Here is a 13,463-nt window from a genome sequence, read left to right as displayed (position 1 = left end):
GGCTGATTGGACACTCTGTCTGCTTGTGCCCTGTGATTGGCTGGCCGCCGACACAAGGTGTTCCCCGACTCTGGCCCGAAGTCAGCTGGGATAGGCTCCAGCACCCCCGCGACCCTTGTGAGAATAAGGCGGTTCAGAAAATGAATGAAAAGAAATGTTCACACTTCAGTGTCAAAAGCTCTTAGGCTATCTAGTGAAAAGCTCTTACACAGTAAAGCGAAACGCCTTTTGCTTATCCATGCTTGTCAAACGTTCTCACACAGTATGTATAGTTAAAAGCTATTAGACAGTGCTGTATACTGAAACGTGTTTTGCTTATACATACTAGTCAAAAGCTCGCTCACAGTATTCTCAAAAGCTCTTCCAAGGCGTAGTTGAAACCTCTTTGTACAATATAGTGAAAACCTCTCAAAAAGTATAGTGAAAACGTCTTGCAAAGTATAGTGAAAACGTTGTGAAGTGTCGTGAAAACCTTTTGCAAAGTGTAGTGAAAACCTCCTGCAAAGTAGAGTGAAACCCCCATGCACAGTATATAGTGAAACCCTTTCGGGCTCGCTAGTGGCAACACGTCTTATTATAAGTGTAATATAATAATTATAATAGTCTTGTTATAAGTACTCAATACGGTTTCCAACTCTAAAGTATCTCTTTTTTTTAATTGTATGCAGCATCACTAAATCTTAGCAACATGAGTCATCATGCATCTGCACCATGCACCTATATATATATATATATATATATATATATATATATATATATATATATATATATATATATATATATATATATATATATATATATATATATATATATATATATATATATATATATATATATATATATATATATATATATATATATATATATATATATATATATATATATATATATATATATATATATATATATATATATAAATCCTTGTAAGAACATTTGACTAGAATTTGTAAGCAAAACAGGTTTCACAATACCATGTGAGAACGTTTGACAAGTATGAGTACGAGCGTTTGCCTAATACTATATATAAGCAAAAACTGTTTCACTATACTGTGTGAGAGCTTTTAACTAGAAAGCGTGAAAGCTTTTGACTAGAAAGCCTAAGAGCTTTTGACTCTAGCGTGTGAACAGTAAATCTGAATTATGTCCCTAACGGCGCCATATATATTTTACTGGGATCCCCTTCACTTATTATAATAGTTGGTATTCTCCATTGGCAAAAGTTACATGCTGGCATGATCATCTACGCAAAGGTCTCCAACCATCGGGCCGGGGAACAGGGACCGGTCAGCGAGCCACCTGGTGCTGGCCCATCAGAGAAATAAATATTAACATTTTCAATCTTGACCTACTACTTGAAATGCGCAAAGTTGTTATAATAAAAATAAATAAATTCTTAATGCTTACGACTTGTTTTTTTTGCCCTCATTTCCCACCTCCTCTTTTCCATCACTTTCCATCTAATCTATCCGTGCCTCTCATGCAACTGTACCATTTTTTGGTTAACCACCACGCACAAACACACATACACACGCTTATGGAATAAGGCTACTCATCCCCTTTCCTCTGTGTCCCTATCCCTTTTCATTCCACCATATCCTCCTCCACTACCAGTACCTTTTTCCCCTGCCAAATATGTGTCATTTTCTTTCCTCCCACAACTGGTAACCTTTCTTGCCAACATTCTAACCCTACATTCCCTCATGAGATGCTTTATACTCATCTTCTTGAGGAGTCAGTCCTTTTCACCTCTTCCTCGTCTCTCATGTCATAATCTTTCAACTTCTTCATATACACCTGCCATCGGCCAATATACATTCTAATCCCAACCTTTTCCCACCGCTCTTGTTTCTTCTCCGTTTTTCTTCCTGTCAAATGCCTGATTGTCAGGAAAGTGTTTTGCTGACTGCTCAAAGAGGTTAATTCGTTCTTAGAAATCAAGATTTTGAACCGAACACACAATTTATTAGATCTGTTGTATTTTAAATCCAATTCTAGCTTCATCCATCGAAATATATATTTTGTTGGTTTTGGCTGTGAACTGTTTAAATTAGGGATGTACACAATCCGATCACGTGGGTACAGAGATTGGGTTTTGAAATCATATTCATTAGTCATATTAACTTATTAGCTGCCATTCATGCCAATAGATGTCCAATGCCTTTTTATGTTACACCAATTTTACCCGGTGTTCGACACATATCACCTTCATTGACTACTTGCGCAAACCCACAATGCCTTGGAGGATAATGAAAATGTCAACAATAGGGCGTCAGGATCTATACAACGTGAGAAGATAATAAAGCTACTGAAGACCTTCGAAGAAGTCTCAAATCTTAAAAAAACAGAAAGTTAGACAAATATGCACCTTGTTATTCATTGATTTTTGATTAAGTCTCATCTCATTTCCTTTTCGGAACTGCATTATCATCATTAGGGTGGCGGGGGTTGCTGGAGCCAATCCCAGCTGTCTCCGGGCAAGAGGCGGGGGACACCCTGAATCGGTGGACAGCCAATCACAGGGCACGATGAGACGGAACACCATGCACACTCACACCCAAACAAATGGGCAATTTAGAGTATCCAATCAGCCTAAAGTGCATGTTTTTGGAATGTGGGAGGAAAACGGAGTACGTAGGCCCAAGGGGAACATGTGACCTGGATTTGAACCCACGGCCCCGGAGCTGTGAGCCTGACGCGCTAACCACTCACTCCAACGAGCCGCTCCTCATCTATATTTCTTTTAAAAAAAAATAATTTTACAAACATCAAACAAATTAGGGATTTGTAAGATGTTTTTTTTCTTCTTCATTGGCATCAACACGCAAAAAAATGTGGTAAGGATTTCTGTATTTTAGTAATGCTACATGAGAACCTATAATGGAGGATGTACAGTAAAAGTGACCTTCAGGAGTCTGCACTAGAATGAAAGTGACTCAACATGTTCCATATGTATTCCTCATGGTAATTTTCTATGTCACAGAGCATCGATTTCATGCCTGGAGGACACTTGAAGCTGCTTGGAGAAATGATCACGCTTTGAGTGCCCTTCATAGATATGCACCAGGTGAGTGGGAGCATGGACTGTGATTAAATTAATACAGAGGAACGATAGCAATTTAAAAAAAACACACACAATCACAAAAAAGAAGTGCCAGTACACCTGAACAAGACATTGGATGTTTCTTTGTAACTGAAACCCACCCACTAATATTCAAATTAACAGCCACTTTGGGCTGAGGGAGAGAGAGCTTTTAAGCTGGTGTCAGATCACAAGAAAATTGCCCTTTCCCTTGCCAGTAAAGGGAAGTGACCATTGAAGCTCGAACAATGTCTTCTTGTCTATGTTTTGTCAATTATCTAAAAAAATCTCATCTCTCAACCCATTTTTGGAACCACTTTATCCTCTTTAGGGTTACGGGGTGTGCTGGAGACAATCCCAGCTGTCTCCTGACCAGAGGCAGAGGAAACCAATGCAGGCCCTGGGACAACATGCAAACTTCCTGTAGATTGACATGACCTGTACTTGGACCCAGGACCCCAGAGCTGTGAGGCCAATATGCTAACCACTCGCTACACTGGGCCACCCTTAAAGAATCGTTCAGAAGATATTAAGAACACTAAAAAACAGGTGAATAGGTATGTGATGTTCTAAAAGTTTTGTTCTGATCACATGTACATAAGTTACATACCTGCCAACTTGTACATTTTATACGTATTTTATACGTTTTTTACCATTTCAAATCATGTACACCGTACGCCGACTTTTGTACGGGGATTTTTTTTTTATTTTAAATCGCCAATATTTATGAAAACCGATCTCAACAGGACCGTTTTGGCTAAAATCCTGATAGGCTCGTAGGCTGGTCAACGACCCAATTGTCATCGATCGTTACTATTGTCACGGTATACCAGCAAAAATTATCTTCAATCGTAAGTATTTTTTTAGCGGTAGGTACGGCAATATCGATAAAGGATGACATGCGCAGATATACATAGAGTAAATATCGTGGAAACAAGCATGGAGGAGCCACCTAGTAAGAAACGAGTTACCGCGAGTAAACATGCGTCTTTCGGTGTTTGTACGTTTTTTGGGGGGTTTGTATGGGGAATCATAATCATTTATAAGGGGCAGTTATCGGCAGAGGTTGACAGGTATGGAGTTATCAAATTATATGACATTAATTTACATAAATCCTCCCCTAAATTTGGTCAATAACTATCCCTGTAGACAATTATCTAAACAGTACTTTAATCATTCGTCTTTCCTTGCTTCTGTCATAAGGTTTTAAAGTTGTGTATCTAAACATTGTCCTTTAACTCACACTTTCCAGTTCTAAAGGCAGATGCCTTATCCATTAGTCTACTGGAATACCATAAACATATATGAACTCAAAATAGTGTTACCATTAGATACCACAATGGCTCTTTATTTTCTGTGGCTTTCAAGGAGTCTTACTTGTTGGTTTAAAGCCGTTGAGAGGGAACATGTAATGACTCGAGATGATTTCACTCTTCTGTACGTGTATGAGTGCACGTTTGCTTTTGCCTAACTTGATAGCGCATGCTCTGTAATTCATGGGCTAAAAGAACATAATTGTTCTCAATATTACCATAATTAACAAATGAAATGACTCAAGTAAATAGAACCATCGTGATCGAGCATAATTGTCTAATTCTGGCTTCAAACAGCAAAAAAAAAAAGCAGGCCAGGTAAAATGTCATTGATTTAGGGCCGGCGTCTAAGCAGGGAAGATGCAATTTGTTATGGAGCCCCATTTGTAATGCAGTATGCATATCTTTGTTCTTTGTGTATGTCTTAGAAAAAAAGGTTAAAAAGGGAGAAGGGGCGGGGGGAGCATTATCGTTAATATGGCTCCAGTACCATTAGCCTGAGTGCTTCCGTGACAATATAATGGCTGTTGCCCAGACAACAGGGTCACCATTTATGAACACGGAAACTACTGATGTCAATGTAGCAAAGTAGGTCCCAAAGTCCCACTTGGCAAAAGTAGAGGCTCTTCCACAAATGCAGGCACACTTGGGTAGGGTAACTCTTGGGGATCTAAGAGGTTTTCTGAACCACCAATCAATAATGTAAGAAGAAATGATGAAAAAAATAATGGGTGTGTGAGGAAACAAGTGTCTGAAAATGAAAAAGAGAAGTCCTTTGTGTAGTTTGAATATAAACGATGACACACATAAGACACACACGTAGCACAGCATTGTGATCACAATTTTGTTCATCTAACAGCCAGGCTTTAAGATGATTGGTGAAGAGGTTCAGAAATAGGAGTTCACATATGTTAATTGGTATTGAGTTCCAGGTATGTGCGGCAAGAATAGAGAAGGTGCTTTGGCTGAATGCATTCTTTTTGAAGGCAACTACACAGTCACCTCTAGAGCCAGCCCTTGTTGATGTATTGATGATGATTTTTTTGTATAAAATCTTGCAGTGGAAGAGGAGCTATGTGTTGTTGTTTTTTAAAACTAAGGTGTCATCTGCTTATTTAATAGTATTGTTCCATTTCAGGCATTTGTGTATTTTTTTAATATCTGAAAGTGGTGGTGGCTTTCTGTCCAATACTTTCAAAACTTGCTTTTTAATGGTTTCAATGGGTTTTAGTGTTGTTTTGCAGCCGAATGAGCAACTTGTTAGGTAGTAAGTCTCACACACACACACACACACATATATATATATATATATATATATATATATATATATATATATATATATATATATATATATATATATATATATATATATATATATATATATATATATATATATATATATATATATATATATATATATATATATATATATATATATATATATATATATATATATATATATATATATATATATATATATATATATATATATATATATATATATATATATATATATATATATATATATATATATATATATATATATATATATATATATATATATATATATATATATATATATATATATATATATATATATATATATATATATATATATATATATATATATATATATATATATATATATATATATATATATATATATATATATATATATATATATATGTGTGTGTGTGTGTGTGTGTGTGTGAGAGCAGAGAGAAAGAGCGAGAGAGGGGGGGGTGTCTCTCTTGTGTGGATTTCTTTCCTGTTACAATGGAATTATTTGGCTGATTGATGTTATTAACTGTTCCATTAGCACACTAGTGACAGAGAAGTGCCGGGCATTCTTTTTCCTGATCAAGTTTGTGTTTACTGTAACTTGACACAAATGACTTGTGGAGTAATGCAAAGTGAAGGGATGCGAGAGTGATGCATTATCAAATGTTATTTTATTGAAATGGGTAGAAGGCATTAATGTTGCACTTTCCCGCCTTCAAGTGAGCAACCTGCTTGATTAATATTGATGGGAAAATTAGTATCTTCATGTATCAAGTTTCTATTGCTTCTGCTTTTCACAAGTGTATGTTTCAAATATCTGTGGCCAACTTTACTGATGGACTGTTAGATTCATGCACCAACAGTCATTCATTTTCTGTTCTGCCTATCCTCACAAAGGTTGCGGGGGTGCCCGAGCCTATCCCAGCCAACTAAGAGCTGTAGGCACTCTGAATTGGTTGCCAGACAATCGATAAGATGAACAAGCATGTATCGTCACACTCTACTTAGGAAAAATTCAAGCCCCTGTTAGTAAAAATTGTACAGTGGTACCTTTACTTGTGCAAAATGCTTTAACATAGAAAATATCTATGTTACTTCATAACAGAGTTGTTTCTTGAGGTTTTTTTTAGTCTGTGTAACATCATTTTAGGTTGTGTACCTACTTTAATGAGCTCTCACCGCCCCTTAAATCTTAGTGAAAAAATTCTTTGCATTTCTTACTCATTTTAACGGCTTAATAATTAATTAAAATCTTTTTTTTTCTCTTTTTTAAAGCTATTTCATATAAAATTGTGTACTTTTACATTTTTCAAGGAGGAGGTAAAGACAGTGGAAAGAACTATGCTAATTCAATGTAAAATACATTTTTATTTACAAAACAAATCAAACTTACGAAACCAATTTTTAAGTAGAAGTATACCACTGTACTTCTTTGTATTGGTTTTTGCTATTGACCTTTTAACCTTGTGACTGAATCGTACATAATGAGCAATAATGAGGCAAATACTGTGGTGCAAATGCAAAAAAATGCTTCCGTATAAATTCTCACCATTTTAATTGTCTGTGTTAAAAAAAAAACAAATAAACAAAAAAGTAATGCACAGTTTATCCTGTATGTTCGTGTTAGAGAGCATGATGCAGTGTCTCGGAGGCAATAATGTATTTATTTAAAAATGTAGGAGCTGTAGTCATCTTAAGCTTGCTTCTTTGAAGATCAACGCCGAAGGTTAGGCTTGTGTGTGAGTGCTTTTGTAAAAGAGGCCTGTGGGTGATTTTTTAGGAAGGTTCCGTGAAAACGGCTTTTTTTGTTATGAGTCTAAGGTTGACCTAAAATGAATAAGAAAGAGGATCCAGGTAATGAGGCCCTGCTTAGTAAAACATTTACATCATCAAAAACAATGAAGGGGTGGAGGTTTAGGAGCATTGATAATACTGATAACAATAATAGGCAGCAGGAATGCACTTTATAGGAATGAAAGCGACACAAAACTCTTGGAATTAAGAAGCCATTGGAAGTTAGCACCGAGCACACAAAAATACAGACCAGATTAAGCGTTAATTATTTAGTGAGTCTTTTATCTGTAGTTATATTCTTAGATATCGTCCTTTTGTGTGCAAACACTCCCTCGACTATCTTTGTGCATGTTAGGGTAAATATAAGAGACAGCAATCTGAAAACCGTATTTTCACGACTATACGACGCATCGCATTTTAAGCCGCAGTGTCACTAGCGAGTGCTATTTCTGTATTTGACACACACAAAGGACGCACCGTTAAAAAAGACGCAGCCAGGCATGGCAAAACATACACTAGCTTAAACATACACGCTACACCCACACGCTAAAAACACATTTTTAAGAAGGCAACGGATGCCCTGTGGCTCCACAGAGATGATGCCGGCTTGGCAAAAGCTCGAACAACCGTGCAAGCAGAAGACGTTCGCCCAAGCGGCCACAATCCATTCGCAAACTGTAGCGTAACTAGCCCGCCGCTGCCTTACACTCTTCGTGAAGCTGCAGTTTTGCTTTGAAATGACGGCGAGCACCAAATTAGTATGTTCGCCATCATACTGGGTGTATTGACAAAAGAACCATATATATGCCAGCAGTCACTGCACATCGGGAAATAGAGTCTGGAGCTGCTTGCTGTAGTTGCGGTCCGATATTAATTCATATATAATATATATCTAGTTCGCAGTCTAGCTTTGAATACTCTGTTAACGCCAACATCTAGCGGCAGGATTTCTTTTGTAAATCCAGCCGGAATGACGATGAGCACCAAATTAGTGTGTTCGCCGTCATACTGGGTGTATTGACAAAAGAACTATGTATCCCAGCAGTCACTGCGCAGTGTGCAGTATGGGGAAAATAGTAGAGTTGGGGGCTGCTTGCCGTAGTTGTGAAAACTGTAGAGGATGGTGTACCCTATTGACTGATTTATTTTATTTTATTGTATAACAATTTTAGTATTGGTTCATATATAAGGCACCCTGTCAATTTTGGAGAACATTTAAGACTTTTAAGTGTGCCCAATTGTCGAGAAAATATGGTACATGATATATCATCAATATAAGACTCATCCGTACACTTCTCTATGATATGGAAAAGTATCTATTTTCAGTATGTACTTCACCTCTATTTTAAAAGTGTTTGGAACAAGCCATTTACTTTGTTTACATCTACAAAAGGTTTGCTAGTACAGAAAGAGACTGCGGGACTGCAAGGTGCCCCTGGTAGCTAGGTGACTTCGTCACTATACTGCCCCCGGTAGCTAGGCAATATGAGTGAATGAAAGAATGAAAAAAGGAAATAAGAAAGAATGATAATATTCCTACTCCGGAAAAATCTATAAATAACCACAGGGTCGAAAGGAGAGGGAAAAGCAGCAGTTTATAGACAAAAAGCTAAAAATATTTCTTTTTTCTTTCACAATATTTACCTCATCTGTGTGACATACATGACATTTTTATGTACACTTGGCCTTTGGCATCTGTCGGGGTTATGCTAGGATGTACACCACCCACGTGGGACTTGATTTAATACAACAAGTGTGTAACATGGCCAAAGTCAGCAGGGTGAACATACATCTGTTTTGACTGGTTCTAAAAAGTAATTTTATTGATAAGGTGGTGGCCTGGCAGAGAGTGGTTAGTCCTTTGGCCTCGCATTACTGGGGCCCAGGGTTCGATCCCAGGTGGGTCCTCACTGTGTGAAATTTGCATGTTCTCCCTGGGATTGTGTGGGTCTGCTTTCCTCCCACATTCCAAAGACATGCACTCAAAATTGGTATGAGTAGGCCCGGGCAAAAATTGACAATTTGTTATCATGATTAAAAAAATAATAATAATCAGTCCATATTGATTATCATCATAACTATCCATCTTTTTTCTTTCACATTTGAGAGTGAAGTGTTTTTTTTTTGTTCTGTTGTGTGATAAAGATAAGACAACGCTCTCAATACATGATGAAAAGGAATGAATAATAAAACCTGCACAAATTTTGACAGGCCATTTTTTGTTGTTGTTTGTTTACAGCAGCGACCTCCAGTTAGAAACGTGTGTCGCAGGCTATGGCACAACAGAAATGTTAAAAATTAATATTAATCTACACATTCTTACATAATTTGTTTCATGTTTGTTCTCCTCCAAAAACCTAATTAAAACCAAAAATATACTAATTTCTCACCCATATTTTCAAGCATTTTTGAAAAAGCTCAAGGAAGGAGCTACTAGAGCATGGCTAAAGTGCATGCGGTTCCAGAACCTATGGTTGCTGACCCCAAGCTTAGGTCATCAGAAAGTGAACGAAAATCAACAGAAAGTCACCCTAATTCAAAAGGAAGTACCCTAAAATGAACACACCAAACAGCAAAATTAACTCAATGACTACCACTCACAATGATACCCATTCCTTTTATTTAAATCTGGATGATTTTTCAGTGCCATTGACAGTGCTAGTTGTCCAGCTTATTTGGACGGTAGACTGTTGACCTGTAGTAGTTAAAAAACAAATAAATAAGTATCTATATTACAACACTGCAGTATCAAAACTTAAATATCATTTCTGGATACTGCATTTCAACATTCATACTATTAAAAGTCCTAACGATAAATTAATTTGGCTCATTTGCATCTACAAAAAGGAAATATTCATAGATTTTCACCTTATTGATGATGAAGGGATAAAATTATGCAAAATAGTAGATTGGGATATTACCATGAGACCAAATGGTATTCATCTTTTGTCCTGGTCAGTACCAGGACAAAAGCTGAAAGTAATTTTTATGAACATTGCATGAATGAGTCACCTTGCTGATTTGAGGATATTCTTGATTGTTCTGTCCATTCATGTCTCCCTGTTCTTGCAGGAACTGTCTGTCTTGGTTCTGTGGATAGAAATATAACCATCCACTCCTCGCAAAGTGCGTGGTTATGCTGGCAAACAGCACAGTCTGGTTGCATAGCAACAAAGTCAGCCCTTCCTCCCATCCTTCCTCTTGACTTCTTCTTGTCCATGTGGCTATCTGAAACAGGGTTGCTTGCAAACTGCCTTAACAGCATTACATGCTCACCCCTATATGGACTGCCTTGATTAAATAACACTACCAACTGCATATATTGTGTGTTTTCGGGTCAGTGTCTTTTTTATTTGTATAAGGTTGCATTCATGACAGTAATCTATGGATTCCTATGAGGTAGACACATGAGGGAGAGTAAATTGTTTTTCTATTATATATAGGGAATAAAATAAGACAGAAAATCGGCTTCATACTGTAGAAAGAACATTGATTTTTCTCCACTTCAAGCATCATCACTGATAGCTCCCAACTCCACCTTTACACATTTGCGTTTGTCTTCTTTTTAATTTCTCAGCCCCAAACAGGTTTCAATGTCTTTATAATAAAAAACAATGTGTTTGGTATCCCCTGTGGCCTAGTTAAAGAAATGTGCACAACTCATTTATTCACCCCCGCAGCAACAGTCATTCTGTGGAAAATTATATGAACAGATGCAGAAGTCACTTTACATTTCTGGTAGGTGATGTGATATGACATCCTCCTGTCATTTTTCCCTGTTGATGTGACAGGTGTATGCTTTCTTATTGGTGTCTAAGATGGGCATGTGCACCCTTGAGGTTTCATTTATTTCATTGATTCATCTTCCATACCGCGCATCATTGAATGGGTTGTGGGGGTGGCTGGAGCCTAAACCATCTGACTTCGGGCGAAAGGCAGATTGCACCCGAGACTGGTCGCCAGTCAGCTAGACCTTGAGGTTTCCTTAGTTTAAACATAACTTTCAATGTCTCATTTCTTTTTCTGAACCGCTTTATCCTCACTAGGATCGCAGGGGTGCTGGAGCCTATCCCAGCTGACTTCGGGCCAGTGGCGGGGGACACCCTGAATTGGTGGCCAGCCAATCACAGGGCACAAAGAGACAAACAACCATTTACGCTCATACTCAGGGGCAATTTAGAGTGTCCGATCAGCCTACCATGCATGTCTTTGGAATTTTGGAGGAAACCGGACTACCCGGAGAAACATGCAAACTCCACACAGGTGGACCGACCTGGAGTTTAACCAAGGACCCCAGAGCTATGAGGCCGACGCACTAACCACTCGAGATGCCGGGCTGCCGATGTGCGAACAGTAATCCGGAATTATATGTCCCTGGCTTAATGTAGGGCAGAAGGAGACAAACAACCATTCACGCTCACACTCATACCTAGGAGCAAAACCGGAGTACCTGGACAAAACCCACACAGGTGGGGAGAACATGTAATTTGGATTTGAAACCAGGACTCCCACTTTGAAGTCGGCGTGCTAACCACTCGCACCAACGGGACGCCCAAGTTTCAATGTGAGAAAATTATTTCCTCCATACTGGGTTGATGCTAAAAAATAAAGTAATATAATCTGGTATGGAAAGTAATGCATTTTATAGTTTAAACACAAAACATGTGATTGTTCTTTAATCATCCATATCTTTTAATAAAGATTTTTCCAAAACATTTTCTGTCTATATCAAATTTTTAGTTAGTTTAATTTATAATTCAACTGTATCATGTTTTGCTACTAAATTGTTGCATGATGAATAGCCCTACTTTGATCCTCTCCAATACCAATGTTAATTTGAAAAATAAATAAATATTAGTCATGAAAAAATCTCTGCAAAGAAAGTTTCATATGGCTTTTTCCCGTAAGGCTTAATATACCAAAAAGGAAGAAATATCCTGCTTAAGCAGCTAGAAATGTAAACTGTCATGACAGGATTTAACAGCAACACCAACCAGACGAAAAAAAAGAACTGCAATGGTGCACTTGGGATCAGTTGAGTTCTGAATACTGTACTTTGACTTACTTAGTATTTGGCTGACTCTATATTTGTATTATGTGTGAGAATGAAAGATGGAGTTTGATCATTTGTGTGTACATTCAAGTGTGCCATGATCCATATTAATTAGTTCTTTAATCCAGACACTGTGATTAATTTCAGGAATTAAACACACAACCACATGGCAGCTTAGTAAAACCGGGTGGCGTTGGTCGGAATTTTCCTCTTGCTAATATAAATTATGTAATTAAATGATGGATCCTCGATGGCCACATAAGGTTTCCATGTCAATTTGCATGTAGAAAGAAGTACTGGGACTGTTTTTCTTCATATTTCCCTTGTAGACGACCATTTAAAATGAAAAATTCCCGCTATAAAGACTCCCTTTACATTGCACCCATAACATTTGAAAATGTATCTCGTACTCCCTGTTTCATCTAATTCAAGCAATTTACCAAACAAGAAATTCCAAAAATAAGCACACACAATGATTATTATTTTCTTTTTTTGTAGTTTCAATTACCTCATTCATTTCCAATGGGGGAATTGACCGCATAGCAATATGAAGTCACCTGGAAAAAAAAAACCCAAAATCTACAGAAAGGGAGCTACAAATTCCCTAAAATAATCACTCTGTATTGCCCCAAAATGTACTGGAAGTGACTCAAAAATCAACTGACCTAAAATAAGTTAGGGATTCACCCTAAATCAACTCATCCAATTAATTTAAACTGGCGGGACTGACTCATGGAATCCAATAAATTTTGATTGAGAGAGATTAATTAATAATGCTATTTTGCCCCTCCAAAATATAACAGATTGCATGTGTCCAGAACAGTCAATGTCAGCCAAGGAAGTGACATCATAATGTCCCAAAATTAATGTAGGAAGTGATTGGAAATCTACAGAAAGTGACACAGGGGGAGATGGAAAAGCATCCCTATGCAATTTTTCAGGA

Source organism: Stigmatopora nigra, chromosome 15 (assembly GCF_051989575.1).
Source record: "Stigmatopora nigra isolate UIUO_SnigA chromosome 15, RoL_Snig_1.1, whole genome shotgun sequence".
NCBI classification, from domain to species: Eukaryota; Metazoa; Chordata; class Actinopteri; order Syngnathiformes; family Syngnathidae; genus Stigmatopora; species Stigmatopora nigra.
This window is presented reverse-complemented; position numbering follows the sequence as displayed.